Source organism: Cavia porcellus, unplaced genomic scaffold (assembly GCF_034190915.1).
Source record: "Cavia porcellus strain 051 isolate PalLab524CR breed Dunkin Hartley unplaced genomic scaffold, mCavPor4.1 scaffold_15, whole genome shotgun sequence".
Taxonomy (NCBI): Eukaryota; Metazoa; Chordata; class Mammalia; order Rodentia; family Caviidae; genus Cavia; species Cavia porcellus.
Window position 1 is genome coordinate 35,014,592 of NW_026947498.1, and position 21,684 is coordinate 35,036,275.

Below are 21,684 nucleotides of genomic sequence, written 5' to 3' on the forward strand. Positions count from 1 at the left end.
ATAATTATAGGTGGATGGATAAAAGTATAAAACTGTAATGAGAGGGATCAATTCCATGAAGCTGGAAAAACATATTTATGGAAGTTATATAAAACAAATAAATTTAATAAAATAGAGAATCCAGAAATGGAACATAATTGTCCAGTTCATAATGAAGGTGAAGTAACTTTATGAATACAACTGGGATTGCTGGTTACCCATTTGGGAAAAAAATCTCTTGAAGTACAGTCTTGTTTCCTATGGGGAGATAAATTTCAGATGACTCACAATTATTATAAAAATGAATCCATAAAAATAAATAATAGAAAGCATATGATATTTCTTATAACATTTTGAATTGGAATAACCTATGCAAACATAAAAGTAAGTTTAATAGTCATAAAAGAAAGAAGTACGACATCAGAGTGTCCAAAATTTTAAATTGCTAGCTGTTAGAAAAAAAGTCTGAATGTTAATCAAAAGAAAATGCACAGGTTCTTTTATTCACTTTAATGAATGTATATAAATCAGTGCATTCCTGATAAAATTATGTGTAAAGGATTATTAAATAGGAAAAATTGATTGTAGATTTGTAAAATGTGTCAAAATTAGATTACAATAAGAAAAACAAACTTTAAAAAACATTGTTTTACCATGTTGTATGGATGAGAATTTTGGGAAATGCTCATTCTTGTATATTATGTAGGGAATTTAAATTGGAAGAATATCTTGAGATAATAATTTGGCAGACATCCATATAACAGTACATATCCTCTTCCATTTAGCAATTTTACTATGGAAAGTTATCCAACAGTTATATTTTGCAAACTATAAAACATTTATATGCACCAGCATATTTTTAACGTATTATGTGTCTTAAATATTTAAATGATTAAAATTATTAAAATTGCCTACATGTGCATTATTAGGGTGCTAGTTAAATAAATTATGATACAGTCACACAATGAAATGCTATAGTCAAAATTATTTTCTGGGATCAACTAGTGTTTGAATTATATCGGTTAATGACAAGTAAAGTAAAAAAAGTCTATACTTAATGTATTTGAGACTCTGTGTTAGGGAGGAAATGTTTGAAAGTTCAAAGGAAAGAATGCTTGCTGTCAAATAGGTAACACTCTAGCAGTGGAAGACAGGCAACAAAAATTTTAATAAAATTAATTAGTTAAAAAATTTCAAGTGCTGAGAATTATTAAGCAGAAGAGATATCTAGATAATACAACATGCTAAGTACTGGATACAAAGGCTGCTTTAGTTGAGGGCAGTGGAAATGCATGGGGAGAAATGTTTTATTCAAGGTTTTGGATAAAGGTTTAGTTAAATACAGCAAGTTATCTGATAGATAAATAACTATATGATTGTGTACATAAATATAGTACTATTTGCTTTTGTAACAAAGTCTATCAATAATGAGTCTTTTATATGTTTTCAGTTTACTTCTGAGAAGAAACTGCTTTAAGAGGGGTTGCTTTTAGGAAAATGAAAGTCTAGAGTCAAAAAGCCCCCAAGCTTTCCTGCATTTCCATGTATACTGTTTGAATATGTTATTCACTGAAATAAATATAGTATAGACACACATATTTCATAGTCTCATGATCTGACTTTACATGTTAGGAAGACAGTGCAATTTGAAGATGGTGATAATAATTAAGAAGGAGAAACAAGACTGTTTTTTCATGTGATAATTTAAAGCATACATAAAAATTACTTCTGGAAAATCCTTGACACAAATTTTCATGTAAAATGTTTCTTTATATTTAAAAGTATCTTGATAAGAATATTATTTGTATACTAGAACTTTGCTGTATACATCAAAATTTGAAGTTAAATTTTTTTGGCTATTATTAGATACATTACTTTTGTTTGATTTTTGTGATAGTAAATTTAATGATATAAATAATATTTTGTTGGGCTGAATACATAGTGGTTATGTTGTCATAAGACATTGCTTTACATAGAAGGCAATGCTATACCACAGTGTTTGGAGGAGGCTTCTTTCAACTTTATTGAAGTATCTGTTGATGGAAGGATGATAATATGTTTATAAAAAGTGATTTATTGTCCTTAAAAACCATTCCATTGAGCTGTAATCTTTAAGCAGAGAAAAACTGCCTTGTTGCTGATTACAACTGTGAGAATGTACTCACTAGGACATAAATATCTAATGTTTACATTATTTTTATATAATTTCAAAATATAAAGAAATATACAATTCTTCAAAGAGATTAATATGTAAGCTATAAGTCTCTTCTCCAAAATTTTCATAGTCATAACATTTTCTGGGAGGCACATGATACAAATTTGTGTATAAACTTTTGAAAGGAAATAGAAAATGAAATAAATTCATTCCTTATACTGCTTTGGTTATATGGATCTTTAGCAGGCTGGTGAAATGTCTATTGAAGAATTTACTGGCTCATAAACAATTTGCTACAGAAATTTGCCTGAAATATTCTTTCTCAAATACACCATGAAGTTCTCAGTTTCAATTTCAGACATTTTACTGTTATTCTCATAAATCATTCTTATAGAGTATCCTCAAGGATAACAACTATTTAGAAATTAGAAACCAAGTGAAAGTTTAAAATGAATCTGATCAAAGACTAACTATATTTTGTTATTAAGATATTCTGATGTAATTAGCAAACACCAGCAGGAGTTTATAAATTAAGGCAATGCAGGTGCAAACTTACTCTATATTCTGTGCTATGTGGTATGACACTTATCTGTCTTTAACTATTGTGATTATTTCAATTAAGAATCTTAATTTTACTTTATTTAGACATTTCAATTACAACATCACACGTAAATAAAAATTTACACCGTTTGAGAATGACTCACTGTCATCTTTGGCTCTCTCTTCCTCTCATCTTTTCTTTCTGTATCTAACACACACATCAAATTATATATGCTTATAATTTTCCTCATGCCAAAAAAGAAATCACATAGGATTTTAATTTGGAAAATAAATCAAACATGTCCTTGTTTGCTGCATATTTTAATAGAAGAAATCATCAAAACAAAAAGTAGAGAATGTTTTAGGTTTTATTCTCTTTCTGCTTATTTCCTTTTTTATAGGCCCTATTAGAGACAAGCCTCTAATATCAACATTAGTGTTATCTTCATTTTTTCACCTTATTTATACTGTTTTCTTCTATTTACTACTTTTACAGTCTGGTAGACTCTTTATGTTCCAAATCACTACTCTTGAAAAAGATTTTGCTAAAAGTCACCAATGGCTTTCTTTCATTTTTTCTATGAGCACATTTCAATCATGACCTTTTTGATCTCTAATAAAGTTTCTGACATTTACCTCATTTTCGAAGTATTCTTGATCATTTGTATTTGAACAGTAAGTTTTCTTGATTTTATGTGCTTTATGTGATGACTGAAAATATTTAGCATAAATAATTTTACTATTTTACGACAAAAATATTTTGTTCCCATATAAAATAGCTCTGCAACAAGGGACTCCAGATGTGGAAACTCCAGTGTATCTCTGAGAATCCAGGATCCTATTTTTCTTTGTATTCCTCAAGGTCACTCTTGAGTCCCAAATGGCTGCTGGACTTCTAGTTATTATGTCTCTGGTCAAGACCAAAATAAGGAAAGAAATGGCCGTGAAAAAAGTGATTGTGTTTCCAACTGAGTAACTCCTTTACTTGATTCTCTGCTGTTATAAAAAATAAGTTGTACAGTTACACTATGTATAGTACAAGGAAGACTGAGGAATATAATATTTTAATTGTTGCATTATAATCTGGAATAAAATATGAGTTATTTTAAGAATGAGAGAGGGATATTTGGTGTAACTAGCCATTTTTCTGATAGTAGATATATTCTTGTTTCTCACAACCTCGCCTTACACTTACTTCTTACCACCAAAGTTTAAATACAAATTATAATCTTATTGTTTTAAATCAGAGTTAGTCTAGTCAGGATTCTAGGTATGCCTAACTTTACAATTTACTTCTTCTAGGGAGAAATCCTAATGCTAGCTATGAAAAGTGATGTAATCTCTTCATTCTTTGCTTTCTTTCTTGCTTAAAATGGTAATGAAAGTAGATACCCTCTTCTGGAATTGCTCTGTGTTGCTGTTGTTGAAGCTTTAGGATTTTATACATATGTAATGCTAAAATTTGCGAATAGAGATAATTTTACTTTTTGTTTATAATTTAAATAATTTTCTTTCTCTTTTTTCTCTAGGTACTCAATCAGTAGACTTTCTACTCATTAATTTCTAGTTTACTTGCACGTTATTTCTTTTTCTTAATTATTGTTTTATCTGTCAAATATCCAGCATATTCTATTTTTTATATTTTTTAATTTGCTGCATTTTGTTCTAGTATTATTTCATTAATCTGCTATTTTCAGCTCATTTTTACTTTTTCTGGTTACTCGAAGTCTAAGTTTTTTCTTTTATGACTTTTTCTCTTTTAATCTAAACCTTTATCATGATAAACCTCTTGCATAGAACTTTCTTTGCTCTATCTCACATTTTGTTACACTGTATCCTTTTTGTTTATATTGAGAATTTTTTAAGATTTGTTTTGAAAAGTAACTAAGGCAGAATATCTTTAAACCATTCTTAGTTACTTTTCTCTCACTTCTGGGACAAAATACCCAAAAAACAAAGTTAAAGGAGGTAAGGTTTATTTAGCTTACAGATTGTAGAAGTTTCAGTCCATAATCAGCTAGCTGCAAGCCAGAGTATTAAGGAATGGTTCATGGCACCGACAAAGTAGGAAAACAAGTAACCTTAGCAGCATCTTTCTGTTCCTTTCATACTCTGTCTAGGCTCCTGGGATTAGGGTGATGACAAACCAATCAGGGACAGATTTTAGTAAATTCAAATCCTTCATCCCAGCATTGCACTGTGAACTAACCACGCACTCTAGATCCAGCCACCTCTAAAAACAACTCATCCTATGACCTTAAGAGACTTTGGGGGAACATCTAAACATAAGCCATAACATTGTGTTAGTCATCTGAAATTTGATTTATCTGTTCTTTGTGGACGTTGGAGAAATGTTTATTCTTCTATTGTTGCGTGTAAAGTTCTGTGTATTTCTGTTGATTCTGTTCAAGTTAGTTATTAATTTTCTTTATAGATATTATATCTACTATTGAAGACAGAATATTGAATGCTTTTACTGTTATGACATTCCTCTCAAATTCTCCCTGTAAACATGTCAATATTTTTTATTTTAAATATTCTGATGCTGAGTTTACATCTTTAGAACATCTTATCTTTCTTCTCAATTGGACTTCTTAATGTCACATTATGCCTTTTTGTTCCTACAAAGCTCTTAAAGTCTTTTCAGTCTTCTATAATTATAGCATTTTGTATGTTTTATTTTGGTTGTATTCATATTTGTCATTTTTAGCTTTTCAATTTCAGACTATGTATGTCTTTAAATCTAAAGTGATTCTCTTACATATGATATATAATTAAATAGTTTTTATTACTTTAAATTCATTCATCACCTCTACACTTTTGACAAAATGTTAAATCTTTTAGGTTTAAAATATATAAAGTATTTACAGTTCTGAAGGTTGAGTAGTTTAGGTCAAGGCACTCATAAGATAGATTCACTCTGATGCTCTAACATGATCTTAGTTTGTTCAGTAAGAGTGGAATGGGAGCAAGAAAGAGAGACAAGTTCTTTACCTATTTTCTTATTAACTCACCTTTTTTGTCAGTAGAAATCTCACACTTAGGACATTTTAAAATTTTACGTCTTCATAACTTCTGTCTACAAGTGTAGATATGTTAGGGGATAGTATTTCAACCTACAGATTTTAATGTTAGCCTAACATATGCTTATATGAGGGCAGCATCCTACAAAAGGCACAAAACAGAGGGAAATTTGATATTTATAATAAAGGCGACACATAAAACTAAGATCTTGACAAAAATTAGAGCATTACCAGAGCCTCAGATAACTAGTTGAGCTAAATCTAAATCCAGCCACCATTCACCCCAACTTATTTCTAATATCTTCAATTATATTTCTCCATTTTCCTATTACTTCTGACTTAATTTTCCCTCAAAATCATTTGATTAGATTCAGACACATTGCAGGTGACATTCTACTAGTTAGTAATAATACAGTGCTATGTAATAATCTGTTATCATTTTATTAGTCAGCTTTTCTATCACGGGGGTACAATACCTGACACCCACAACTTACAGTAGTAAATTCTGATGGTCAGTCCAGTCATTCCAAGGCAGAACATTATAACTGAAGGATGTGATGGAGAATAACTGCTCAGTTTACAGCAGGCAGAGGCAGAACAGGGAGAAGTGCCCACCAAAAAATGGGTCACTGAGCATTTCCAGAATAGGAATGACATACCCAGAAACATCCAGAGCTTGATCCACAATCCCCTGGATAGATTGCCAGAGGCAATCAATTGTTGCTCCAGTCTAACTATTACAATGGTAAGAGTATGAATTACCAGACTAGTGAATTGAGGGTGCTAACCTCTTCAATAGTTTATCTGCTGATGAATCCCTTGCCAATGGACTTTTGAAAGTGACTGGATCAAGGGGGCACTGATTTCATCATATTTTTGCAATGAAGAGTCATAATGGCTTTCTTGGGAGATACTGGAAACGTAGGAGATGGGGCCTATTTGAAGGGAATCCCTCATGAGGTGAGATCTTAGAGATTGTATCTTGTCCTTGGCCCTTTAGTCTCTGGTACTTTTTCTTCTATTTTTGCTTCCTAGCCACAATAAAGTAGGTAGCTTTGCTTCACCATGCTATTCTGTGATAATGCCCTGATTGATCCTAAGTGGAATTAGTCAGATTCTCCAACTGTGAGTGAAAACATCGAAAAAATCTGACTAATATACTCACCATTGAAAGAAGCCAACTTAAGTCTAATTTGAAATTTATAGTATGATATGATTTATAACAGCAATTATCTACCCCCAGACTGTTGAGTTTTGGATATCAACCATGTCTAACTTGTCTTATCCTTAGATATTAGCATTTTGATTAATTAATTGATAATTGATTAGTGTTTAGAAAATAAAGAATCAATTAACTGCCTTTGGGAAGTAGTTATATTTTTGTGGCTTTATTCATTAAACCTATATATTCTCAGCTAAAGAATTCCCTCTTTCTAAATAATAGCCAAACACAAAGGGAAATACTAGACCAGATGATGATAGTTCAAAAACTGTAGATGTGTACCCATTCACTAATCCAGTGGAGGTAGTGATCTAGAATCTAGCTGATCAGACTCTCTGTTTTTTGGGTTTTTTTTTTTTTTTGTTGTTGTTGTTGTTTTGTTTTGTTTTGGTACAGGGGACTGAACTCATGACCTTTAGCTTCCCAGGCAAGTGCTTGCACCACTGAGCTAAATCCTTGGCCCTAGACTCTCTCTTATGTGGAGAGCAATTGGAAAGATTAGAGAGAAGTGCAGAGGAGACAGAAAAGCATGCAGTGTGACAGTGTACATTCTCACTGAATTAGCATGTAAGATTCCTCTTTAGATCAAAGAACATAACAAAAGATATACAAATTTGAGAATCCCTAATTATATAGCCACCAGAGTATTGCTTACCGGATAAAGGGAACTAAACAGAAACTACAGAATTGAGAAAAAAGAACTTGAATCCCTTTTCAAGTGGGCCTCAGGGTTTTTCACAAATGAGATAACCAGCAATTCAGGCTGGTTTGTGGCAACAAACAGTTTTTTGGATGCCTGACATTCTCATAGATTGCTGAAGGTCAGGGTAGGGTTAAATGCAGTGACTCATACAGCCTGCAGGGGCCTGAGGGGGGGGGGTAATGGAATATTAAGAAAAAACAAGACATATAGAAAAAAACTGGGACTGGGTGGGACCTGATCTTTCTGATGGAGGTCACCTATGTGTTCTTACTCATACATAGTTAAAACCGAGGGTGTGCAATGGGGCCAAAAGTGCAAGGTCTCAATATTTTTGCTGAGAACACTGAAAGTGAAACATTCTCAGATCTATCCTTGCTGTACTTAACAGGGAGGAACCCCAAGGCCAGACACCTGCTAGTTTGGCTCTGCTGTAATCTGAACAACTTGTTTACATGGCTCACCTCCAGCACTCTATGTTCTTGGGGCTGGCTTACCTCTAGCCTCCAATGTGTGGTTGATCTCCAGCTTAGCTGTGGTTCAACCACTCTGCACAATTAAAGAAGCAACAGTGATCAACATAGAAGATGAAAAATAATCCTGTAACCATACTATAATCATTCCAGCTATCTCACGGCAGTCATAGGTCATTGCAAGCCTTAAACTGAGTTTACAAGTGCAATTTCAAACTGAACTAAAATGTAAATAACTGCAAGAGTTTAAAATACTCTAGGCAATTCCCAAGATGATGTGGATGAGCAAAAGGAGATCAGCAATCATAGCTGAAAATCAGTGACTTGCAATGTATTTTAGCATATTATTTTTAGTTGAAGCTTTTCTATAAACCAGTTATATCATTAGAAAATTTCACTTTAAATCATAATGTTATACTTGTAATCTTATTCAATTTTCATAGCAATCTTAAGAAGTGAATAATAGGATAAAAAGATCACAATCTCAGGTCACTGGGCCAGTCATTTGGGTTAAAATTTTATAGCAATAAAGATGCTAAAACCATCCAAAGACAAAGTATTCAACCAGAGACTATTTTTGTAGTTTTAAAGACGTGTTTGTGATATGGTAAACATGTTAGCAAAAATACAATATTGTAGGATTTATTTTTGCAACCCACAATTGAAATTGTTTATTTAACCACACAGGAAATATTTTCTGGATATAGAAAGTATCTACACAAATCTCAATGAAATCAAGGAAAGTTCTATTAACAAGAAAACTTGATTTTAAATTATTCAGGCACTTGAAAAACTAAGAAGAAACTTTTTACAAAAATAAAGTATCAGTTAATTAAAAATAAGATGTATATATCTCTCTTTATATATAAATCTATATATGGATATGTGTGCTGCTTGTGATGGTTAATTCTGATAGTCAACTTGGCTGGATTAAGAGCTGTCTGGATGTTTCCTGAGATGATTGGCACATAGGCCAGCAAACTGAGAGGGAAGGCCCACCTCGATTATGGGGGGCACAATTCAATAGGGTTTGAGCCCCGATGGAGGCAAAGGGGAAGAAGTGAGAAGTGAGCCTGCGCGGTCCTTCCACTTTGATGGTTTCTTTTGCTGTTGATATCATCTGTGGCATCAGGCTCCAGTTTATTCAGCCTCACACCAGAAACTCAGAGGGAGTTTCAAGTCATTCAGTTTTGTACTGGTACTATGTCACTGATATCTCCTTTTTAGGCTTAGAGTTTCTTGGATTCACCGGGTACTTGATTCTCTGGATCTGTAGCCACAGTGTAATGTCTGTGATCATCTAGGTCAATCTAATCTAGAAATTAAATTATCCATATATATATGTATGTATACACACAATGGATAAACATATAAATCCCCTATGTGTGTATCTCTCTATGGATATCTATATACATCTATCTCCATATAGATGATACATGTGTATCATCTATCTACATATAGGTGATACAATCGATACAAGTTATATAGATGGTATATATGGCACCAGTGACACAGAGATATAAATATGGGTATAGATATAGATATAGATATAGATATAGATATAAGTGTACATGGAAATATGTATATCTACTTATATATAAACATATTCATGTACATATAGATAGATGTAGATTTTCTCAAAAAGACACTAACCAATTAGTTGTTTGTCTAACCCCCCCAAATTCTCACAATGTTAATCTGATTTTTAAATTAATATAGACTACTAAAGAATTATTTTGTAATATTTATAGCTCCATTTATTATCTGACTGTGACAAACATATATAATTTGAGATTGCTTTCCCAGCTATTACAAATTGAATGGATTGTTTTCTTCTTTATAACAGAAAATTGAGAAATAGAAATCCAGAAGTTTGATATTAAGAGTTTGTTGAAAAAGCTAGATTGTTGAAAACATGTATCAGTTTAAAAAAATATGTGAAGAGACTATTGGAATTCAATGAATAATGTCATGACCCATCAAACATGGATGCTATTTGAGAAAAAAAGCTGTTTTTTTTCTTTATATTCTCCTCATTTTGTGTAGAAATAATTTTTCTAATGTACAACAGTAATTAAGAAATAGAGCCATTTGGCAACGTTCTAAATGAAAATGATCAGAACTCAAGATTAAACCATAAACTTTGCCCAGCCAGGGCAGAGACTGCACTAAAGTTAAAGCTTATTAATTAATAAGCAAAGATGATAACTTATTCATGAAGTATTTGTTATTTTTGTTGTCTCTGATTACATAACTCTCATTTAGAAGCCCTTTCTATCATTTTAGGAACTGTATTTTGTCCACTATAGCACTTGTGAAATTGCAATTTTAAGTTCTTTTAAAGTTTTTTTTTTTTGCTATTTTTAAGATCCATACAGCGACAGACTGTGTTCATCTTGTTCCATATTGCAATTCCAGAAAATGAGCACAGATTTTGGCACAGGCTAAGTTCTTATTTACACATAGAATTGAATGAAAAAAGGGATAAGGAAGTGTCCTAAGAGAATAATGGAGAATGTTAAATGAAAATTAAATATGCTTTTTAAGGAATAGTTTTTAAGTCCTTCTCTTTTGTAATCAAATCCTTTCCTCATTATAAACATGAGTAAATATAGAAATTAATTGGGAAACTAAGTTAGGGTGAACAAATTTGACAGAAGGAAGAGCTTGTACCATAATGATTTAAATAAAACCAGCAATAGATTTTGGCATGATTATAGACTTCAGAACAGATGCACATATTTGAACTCTGAGTTTCTCATATTTTTCTTATTTAATTAATGTAGTTAAATCATCATGCTTGTTCTAGTGAATTCAATTCAATGCTATAAATATTGTTAATATTCTTGAAACAAAATATTGAAATTGAAGGTTAAAATTTTTGCAACATTTATAAGTCAGTAGTTTATTAAATTGTAGATACTATGAAAATGATATAACTCGAACTTTAAAAAATCAAATGTAAGTATCAAGTTTGAGGGTATAGGCAACTACTTTGAAGGCAATAAGATTCACTATGATGCCCATTCTGGTTTGACTATTATCTTCTTTGGAAGTCCTGTAATGTTTACACGGTTTAGGTTTTATTGGTCTTCTTCTCTGCTGTTTTGTTCAACTTTATAATACCTAATGAGATAGACAATTCTTTTTAAGGAAGCAAGAGGCATTATGGTAACCATTGTGATAACCTTGTACTCTGTTTTTACATCATGTGCTATGTCTATCCTTGGTTTTGACTGACAGCTTTGTTTTGCCATATTTGACTTTATTCTCTTCCAAAAAACAAAAAAGTAATAAGCACTAAGGAGTAATAAAACCCAAAATGTGTAAATTTTGTTGTAAAAAAGAGAGGAAAAAAAAGTGCTCTAAAGGATACAACTGCAATGTGTTTAGGGGTGTTAAATACATGACCATATTGATGTTTTTTGGTTGGATCACTGAACACAATTATTTGTAGTCTCACTGTTTGAATGTCCACTTTGTATATGCTTTGATACTGTGACTTGAGCAACTATCTCTAAGATGATAATGTGTAATCTATTAACTGGTGATTTCTTACTGTTTTTTTTCTTTTTGTAATTCTGTATTACTTGTACCCTTACACCGCTTTGTTTTGTTTTGTTTTTCTCTTTTTCCTTTTAAATAAAATTTTTTAAAAGTCAAATGTAAGTAAAATAAATTAAAAAACCAACAATAAGGAAAAATAAGTTATTATTCAAAAGACTTCCTAACACGTAATGTTTCTTTACAAAAGTAAAATTCCAGATAATTCTAAAATAACAGTGATAACACAGAATAAAAACTTTGACTTTCAATTAAAATTGAAGAAGTAAAGCATTTTAACTGAGATTTTGTTTTCTAATGGTCTCGTAAAAAACAAAATAATGAAGAGGAAAAAAATATGGTCTTTAAAGAAATAAAGAAATTTCTATGAGTTTGGCTCCTAAACAGTGAAGAATCTGTGTCAAATACATGTAACTGGGGCCAAAAGAAGAAACAGATATTTTAGAAGCAGCAGATTTCTCTTCAGAACTTTAGAGAAGTTCCATTTGTGTGTGATACCTCTGAAGGTTTTCCACACATCTTTTCTCCATCCTCTCTACAAATATGCCATAACGTGAGCATGTGTTGTTTCAGAACTTTGTTAAGTTGCCCAGTATCACTTACTCCCTGCCTTTCAAAATATCAGCATTTTAGTCCACTGCAGCTAATTGCATCTGGGTATTTGAGTGCATATATCATTATACCACATGGCTTCAAAATGCAAGCAAATATTTCGGCTGATATTGAAAGAAGCAAATTTATTCCAATGCTGGAAATAAACCTTGCTATATTGGATTCATTGAGAAATGTTATATCAGACTTGAAGTGGAATATTTCAAATAGTCTGATTATTGTATTCCAGACTTCTATCCTCTGAAATCACAAAGGATGAGGTGGATAATTCTTTCCTAATATAATCAAAAGTGTGAGAGGCCAAACTACACCAATTTATAGTTTGGAATGGGTAAATTTATCAAGAACAGAAGGTTTCAAGGCATTTTTCCTTAGTTGCATAAAACACGTTTATAAACTTTTTTGAAATGAGTAATTTCCTAAATAACTTGAAATGAACAAATCAATCCAAGGTGGAAATTCAGAAAAAACCAATAGGGTATGACTGTAGAATTTCTTTTCAGACAGTTGAACATGTGAAAAATAATGGATAGCTCCAGATGGATCAACAGATGATCTCTTTTGCAACTCCAAAGGAAAATGAAAATGAATTTAAACTACTTCAAGCTAGAGAACAAGAACTCTTCCAAAATACTTTGCATAAAACTAGAATATCCTGCTACAAAACTTGACAAGTGTCATATACACATGGTTGTAGACCTGACTCGCTATTTAATTACTCTTGCAAAATCTTAAAGCAATTTTTAAAGCCTTTTATCTACTAAAATTTTTATAAATTAACTATAGGAGTTTTATACCAGAAGTGCAAGGATGGTTCACTATAAGAGCATTTATAAATTTACCCTATACACATATCAAGACATAAAAATATAGAATAAACTTTATATGAACTAAATCTCATTTGAAAAATAAATATGCTATTCTTTTTGGATCGTAACTCATAACAACATGAGAGAAATATAATTTTTTGATATGACAAAAGACAAAAAATATATCTTTCACTGAGAATAGAAAACAATTTGCTTAATGCTTAAATATAAAAATTTTTATCAAAGTGAGGCACGATCTAAGTGTATGGTAGTATATAATATAATAAATGATTCACGAATTTTATTTCACCATTTAGAAGTTAGACTCATCTCTTTTTTCTTACATGGACTCTGGAACTGTTTAACGGAAGGACCACCACTTGTAGGAGGAGCAAAAACAGCTTTTATTTTGCACTTTTGGGGGAGCTTGAAAATTAGTATGTTGGAAATGTAACTACCCTGCTGAAGAGACTCACATGCAGAGTTGGAAAGCCCCTGTGACTTCATGGAGCAGCCATCCCAGCATCTCAGTCCAACCTCCAATTGACTCCAGCTCCTACTCTTGCCATCTGACTACAGTTGAAGTAGAAAATCTAAGCAAATGCAGCAGACATGCTCCCAGTTGTGCCAAGGCAAAACACATGAAAAATAGCGTTGGTTTAAACATCTGTGATTTGAAGTAAATTCATAAAAAGTGAAACAGGTGAAAAAGAACTGGTCATTGGAAGTTGTTATAGCAAAAAGCTAACACACAATTTATTGACTTTGGGGCCTGGTAGTGGATAAAAGCCACAAATATGTAAATATTGTAAGGACAAACAATTGTTATCGGAGGCTGGAAAGAGACATTTTTTGCATAAAATCACAGAAAGCTGGGAATCAGGATCCCCTATATTCTTGTGAAAAAGTTCACATATATCGAACTGGTCTTCATTTTCCATGTAGGCTGTATTTATGAATTTGCCTACTCAATAAAGTATCATTGTAATACTAAATTCAATACTTGCAACACCATTATTCATGGACTTTGCAGATCTGTTATAATGTGGATCTGGACTAATGTAATTATCTTAAACAGGAATAAATATCTCACTCATAGACATGGATGAGTTTCAGGAACACCACTGGTAGTGTTGATTTATGAATTTAGGTATGATAAAGAAGAAAATGGTATTTAGCAGAATTCTGAGAAAATATTTCTAACTTAGGTGTTGTTCTTTGTAAAATATTTGCAGTTCTCCAGGCATCAAAAGACTATCAAAGAAATACTTTCAAAATAAAGGTCAAACCTACCACATGAAAGGAAAGAAGTATCTATTCAGATATGAAGATTAAAGGCATAAGATTCTTTTGCTAACATCCCAGCATGACTTAAAATGCTGTTTATCCATCTCATTGTACTAAAAATGGGACTTTTGAGAATCTTTAATGGTCTGGGTGTTATTCCATAGTACTTTGAGGCTCAGACCAATGTAGAAATAGTCTGATTGGAAAAGAGAAGTGAGAGTAACTTTTGCTTACTGGAGTAGAGTTTCTTGATATTCAGGAAACTTGCATAGATTTTAAAGAAAATGTAGTAGCATGCACTGCAAGGAACAGAAACTTTGTAAACGCCAAATCTCCTTATGTGGGAAGCACACTGAAAAACTGAGCCACGCAACTTGCTTATATGTTTCATTTCTTGCAGAAAAAATGTTAACTCAAGGATGAAGCAAAAAGCCTACAGAATAGAACCATAAGCCATTAGAACCACCTGCAGGGGATGACACTAATCTCTAATAAAGACATTGACCATTGATTGTGAGTGCTTCAGATTTCAGAATCACCACACACCAGTGAGTGCTACTATGTGTGTCTTGTTTTAATCCCCCTCCCTCTTTTTTGCAGTGTAGGACAGTGAACTCAGGAGCAATGTCTTTAGCTATATCCCCAGACATTTTTTATAATTTTTATTTTTATTGTGAGTCAGGATCTCACTAAGTTGCTAAATGTCCAATCTGAGCTTGAACTTGTGAATCTTCAGCTTCAGTCACCTAGAATCATGGGTCAATCTCATCTTTAAATGGAAATGGATGTTTAGTTCTTTTGTCTTAACAAAGTTTGCTGAGCATATGGAATACAGATCTTGAATCTTTATTCTAAAGATAGCAGCTGAAAAGTAATTAAACATAGGGTTTGAATTATATTCAAATTTGTTTCAGATAGTGATTTTCTTTTTTGAACCAGGGATCGAATCAGGACCTTGTGCTTGCCAGGCAGGTGCCATGCTGCTGAGAGATGCACCTGTATCCTAGATAATGATTTATTGAAGTTAAAATGTTCAATGAAAATTTTTAGTATTCGAGAAATGGGTTAAGTGTGTATTACTTAAGAGAATTATAATTATGAGTAAAAGGCAATGTGTTAGTAGCTTTTCATAACTATAATGAAATAGGAGAGATAACTTCAAAATAAAGAGGTGCATTTAATTCACAGTTCTGGAATTTAAGGGTACGATATCTATACCTATTTAGTTCTGGTGAAGACATTTTTAATTGTCTCACCGCACAGAAAATGGCAAAGACTGGAAGACATGTGAATGAAGGATCACAGTTCAAATAGGAAGCCAGAGAAAGCTGGGTGGAAACAGGCTCAGCCTTTGATAACAATCCTCTCTTGAGAATGAGCCAAGTCTCAGAAGAAACCTCGATGCTTTTTGAGTCCACATCCACTGTAGACCCTAAGGACCTCTCAAGAGGCCTGACATTGTAAAGGTTCACTTCCCAATTCTGCCAATCTGAGGACCAAACTTCTCAGACACGAACCTTTGGGAGACATCCAATTCATATCCAAACAATAGCAAGCAGACTTTGGAAATTAAAATTGCTTCACACTGGGTTGGTCCAGTGGCTACTTAACCAAAAAAAGACAACAGAAGTAATTTTCAGCTGGGGCTTACGACTTAAAATCTTGGCCACTTTTATTTGTGCTTTTTCTTTTTTTTTGGGGATCGAACTCCGGACCTCACGCTTGCCAGGTTGGCACTTAGGCCATTGAGCTAAATCCCTGGCCCCTGGCCTCATTTTTTCAGAGCTTTAAATTGCCACGTAACAAGTCTTACACACTAAAAGAATACATGAGAGGATAAGAACGTGGGAAAAGCCTTGACCATATATGGAGACAAGTGTAGCTATTAGGTCTCCAGGTGACCATGGCTCAAAACGCATATTGAGGGCAACTGCAAAATCAACCCTAAGTAAGAAGTAGAGGGATTTCAAAGTTATGACAAACTCCAGGAACCTTGAGTGAAAAGAAGTCATGGCTGTTTGAATAGTAAGATTTATTTATATAGCAATAAATAACTGGAAATAGCTATCACCATTATTATTTAATATTCTCTGAAAAATTTTCTCCAATGCAAGCTGTTAAGAGAAACACATGGTAAATATCGAAATGAAAAAGATCAAATAAAATTATTATTCTTGTCTTATTTAGTATGATTGAATGAGGGGGAATTTGAGAAATTTTTCATGCTGGATGTTCTCAAAATTAGTATACAAATTTATTAGCTTTTCTAATTTAAAATAATCATTGAGAAATACAATAGAACAATTTCATTAAAATAAATGATAAGGGATCTAGAAATAAGTTTAACAAAATATTCAAAATGTTAATAAAGAAACAAAGATTGTTCCAGGATATAAAAAAGATAATATAATTCATATACAATTTGTTTTTTAATAAAAATACTAATTTTTTTTAATTTCAATTTGATGTAGTAATCAGGAATCAACTTTTCTCAAATACAGTTTCTCAAATAAAATTTATATTTATCTGGAAAAACAGGAAAAATGTCAATGGATACTATACTAAGTAATATTTATGAAGAATGAATAGAACAAGAGCTTTTAGAATCATAAGCTAAAACTGGCATCAAATTTTTTTCATTTTGTTCAATGGAAAGAAAGCAGAAACGAACTTTGTTCCTTTTATAGTGAGAAATAGAAAAAAATGAGCTCAATCAAAAATATAATTTGAATTGTCAAAGAAAATTATAGATATTCTAAAATTTAATTATGAATGAAATTTAATTTTACTTAAAATAGACATTATGTTTCATACAAAATTTATATTTCCTAAAAGATGTTTTAACTTGATTAAGATAGAGTTTTCTGTTTGCCCCCATGCTCCAAAGTACATGTTCATAGAAACTTTGTGACTTCTGAATTGTAACATGTATTTCAATGAATATTAGTCCTCTACCCATATGCTTTTAAGTTTGCTCTAAACTAATGTAAGAGAACTTAAATTGTTAATTCATGTGACATGAACACTCAAAACTGTGCATATGCCAAAATAAGCTACATTAATTTCCATATCATTTCTTACTACTTATTGACTTCATAGGTCATAAACTGAGTGGTTCACAAAACAAATCAGATCTGAGTGTTAAAACAGAAGCAATCTCCTGGAAGATAAAGTAGATATAACTCTTAAAGATATTAGTGTAGGCAAGGACTTTTTGAACAGAACCTAAGTGACTCAAGAATTAATACTGAGAATCAATCTATGGGACCATAGCAAATGTAAAAAGCTTCTGCACAGCAAAGGAAGTAACAAAGTAACATTATAGGAAAAAGTTTTTTTTTTTTTGCCACAGAAGACTAACATCAACTATATATAAAAATCTCAAATAAATTAAGACTCCCCAAAATAAAAATGCAATCAAGAAATGAGTAGCCAAAATGAGTAGACACTTCTCAGAAGAAGTACAATTACCAATACATGAAAAATATCCTCAACACCACTGGCTAAAGAGAAATGCAAGTTAAGACTACACTGAGATACCATGTCTTCCCAGAAAAAAATGGCTATCATCAAAAAATACAGTAATAACAATGGTGGGGAGGATATGAGTAAAAAAGACCTTTACAACCGTGTTGGTGAGAATGTATACTAATATAATCACTATGGAAATCAGTGTGACGATTTCTCAAAAAATTAAAAGTAGAAATTTAATTGACCCAACCACTCACCCCTTTCTAGTATCTTCCTAAAACATTTAAAATCACCACATCACACAGATACAAACATGCCTGTGTGCACAGTAGCACAATGTGTAACACAGATCTTGGAAACAGTATGTCTATTCATAGATAAATGAATAAGAAAAATGTGATATTTATATGCAGTGCAGTACTCCATTGCCCCAAAGAAAGATAAATTCGAGGCTTTCATAAATAAATGGATGCAATTTAAGAATATCATGTTAAGTGAAATAAATCACATATACAAGATTAAATATCACATGGTTTCTTTTATATGAGAAGCACAAAAGACACATAAAGATATCAATAGAAAATAGAAAAGAAAATAGACAGGAAATAGGGAAAAGTTCAAATACTTTCCCAAATTGCATAATTTGTTCCCAAATATTTTATTATATATGCTAATTTGTTTCATTTGTACTACTATTTTTTTAGCTCATTGAAAAAGTTTTGTGCTGTTTGTTTTTCTGTAAGAATCTTGTTTGGTATATGTCTTATACTTTGAGTAATGATATATAATTGACTATTATTATTTTTTTATTTGCTATGAAGTTTCATTTTTTTATAAAATAAAAAGATAAGTAAATATAAATGGGACCAAAGTTTATGATAAAACATCTATGTCATTGTAAATAAGTTATAATGTTAAAACATTGTTTGCTAAATATGACTTTAAGTACCAAAGGGGAAAAATTGAGTGATTCACATGGGGAAATCTTTAATTAGATAAAGCTTAGGACTAAAAACAGCATTTTGTCAGGAGGAGCATTCCTTTTTAAAAGGTTCTTTGGCAGTCTTTGGATGCAAGATTATACTAAACTATTGATTGTTTTTAGTTTTTAGTTTTTACCAGTACATGTTTCTAGTACATAATGATAGTATTCCTTATGGGGTATTGGCACATGAATATGATACATCTTAATTCTTTTTTCCAACTCTTTTTTTCTGCCCTTCCCTGTTCCCTTCATGTCTGAGGAAGCTACATCTACCTATTTCTTGTTATCCATCCTGTATTTTGCTCTTTATTTTGAAGAGGGCTAAGTGTGTGTGCTTGAATTATTGATAAATATAAGAAGCAAAATTATCATCTAAGTTTTCAAGAGAAAAGTCACATGTACTAGTCTGAAAATATACCCAGGACTTTTCATTAATCAAAAGAATGAGAGTTATTATGATAGTTAATTGTGTTGTCAATTTGGATTACTGAATTAGTGGGTCACAGTTCTGCTTGTGCCTATGGATGACTGACATATAGAATGGGGAGTAAGGAGAGAAAACCCACTTAGGATGTGGGTGGCACTAACCAAGAGGCTAATGTCTTGCATGGAATAAAAAGGGAAAGAAGAAGGAATTCTTTCCTTTTGCTTGTTTGGAGGAACTCTGGGCTTTTCCATTGCATTGGTTAACTTTTCTCTCCAGTTCCTTCAGCTTTCAGCGAAATCCTTCAGCCTCCCAATACAGATTGTTTAGCGTTCTGACATGAACTCACAGCAGACTTCACAGTGAGTTCCAGAACTTTGACCTCTGACTGGATCTTTCCTCACTGCAGTATAGATGGCCATTTTGCATTGTTCCATCCCTGATTCCACTGGAAAATTATTCACATCGTATATAACATACCATTATATATGTATATATAATATTTAATCTCTTCCTATGATAAAACTTAATAGTTATTAAAGTTACCATATGTGTTACAAAAATCATTGTATAATGTAGTTGCATGCAAAATATAATTAATTATATGCTAAATAATATATTGAAAAATCATCCTAAAAACTGTCCACCATAAGTTGATACAAATATAGTAATGTTGTGGTATGTGAGTTCTTGGATGTCCTTCAGTTTGGTACTCACACAAGCTAGAACTTGTTCATGTCAATTGCCTCATGATTTGCTATCCTTTCCATCCAAAACAACTTGTTTGGTCCTCATGGTTTTTATTCCTATTGGAGCCAATTAAGTGCTGAGTTACCACTGTTGTGACATATACACAAGGAAGTCGGTTAAAAATGTCCATTGTGCTCAGTGCATAAGCACCTGCCTGCCAAGCACGAGGTTTGTCAGTTTGATCACCGGTATCAAAATAAGTAAATACATAAATAAATAAAATTCCCATTGGATTAAACAATAAAATAAATTGCTTTTCAACAAGTGGAACTTTACTTTGGCTATGATTTGAAGCACACTAAGTTTTAATAAGCGCTTCACAGACTATAATGAATTTTCTTTGGACTTAAATGTTTTACACCATTTCATATAACCCAGTTCTTATTTTCAAGTGGTCTTGTTTATTCTGAATTACGATTAATTAATTGACAAAGAGAAATGGGGAAGCAATCATATATCAGCAAGAGAAATGAGATTTCTAAAATAAAATGTATTTTTGATTCTTTCACATATCTTCAAGCCAATGAGTTGGATAAGTATTCAGTTTCAATTTTGCTATAGTCACTTAGATAATAAAATAGCTCTGTAATGAAGATTTAGATTAATAATTTGATTTATGCTTTATAAGAATACTTCTTAAATAATTTGTCATGAAAGACTAAATACTTGCACAGAAAGGTCCAATTTTAACTAAGTTGGAAATATTTCAAAGCTAAAAACTAGAAGGAAAAACTTACTATTGTATTAAAAGAGAAAGACTCTTCAAAAGATCACATTTTGGAAACTAAATTCTTATATCACTATGCTCTCGATATTTTTATGGGATATTCATGCATGTATAATATGTAACTGCATCTATAATATGCATTGAAAATGCTCACAGTAAACCTTAAAATGAAATGAGCACATAGAAAACTATATTAGAAAAATAGTTGAGTGAGTTATTTTTTTAAATCCTCTTAGTGAATATAATCACACAAAAATAGCAACTCATATTATCAGTTGCACCTTTTTAGAAAAAGATTGTGGAAACTATTAATAATTATGCTGCATCCTGATGGGCAAGTTAATCCTTTTAAAGTGCTTTTGGAGACTTCCTGTGCACTGGCCAATTGTAAACAATTTTACTCATTTAATGTTCTTTCTTTGCTCAGTAGATTTTAAAAAATCCATGTGGATTTTTCTTTCTGCAAATCTAACTGAACTAGTCCTAACACTTAATGCATAATAATCTTCCAGAAATCCCAGCCATCTCTAAAATTAAAAAGAATATTATTTCCTTTAGTAATATTTCCATTTGAAATAATATAGGTTTGGGATTTTTTTCTTTTTCTTTTTCTTTCTTTCTTTTTTTTTTTTTTTTTTTTTTTTGAGACATGGTTTTGTTATGTAATTCAGCTAGCCTGATTGTTGTGCCTCGCCTCCAGAATGCTGGGATTATAGGTATGCACCACCACATCCAGCAATGTAGATAATTTAAACATTTTATTGTATAACAAAATGTAATTGGATACAAACTCACTTTTGCCAAACATTTCCAACTTCTGAAAATCTGCAAAACAGTCACAACATGTTTCTAAATTATTATAAGTATCACACTATTAGTATAACAGTATAACTATTCATAAAAATATATTAGTTTTAAAGTACAACAGCCCCAATAGAAAAGCTTACATTTTCAAGAACATGT

General features: G+C 31.8%; 1 long non-coding RNA gene across 1 annotated transcript in view; it reads right to left on the reverse strand.

Moving 5' to 3' along the window:
• The window catches only part of LOC134470468 (uncharacterized), a 37,411-nt gene extending 31,157 nt beyond the window's left edge, over positions 1–6,254 (reverse strand). Inside the window, exon 1 of the long non-coding RNA XR_010039383.1 lies at positions 6,192–6,254. This is a non-coding gene — a long non-coding RNA (uncharacterized LOC134470468). The remainder of the gene's footprint in view (positions 1–6,191) is intronic.
• Between the last annotated feature and the right edge of the window lie 15,430 nt (positions 6,255–21,684).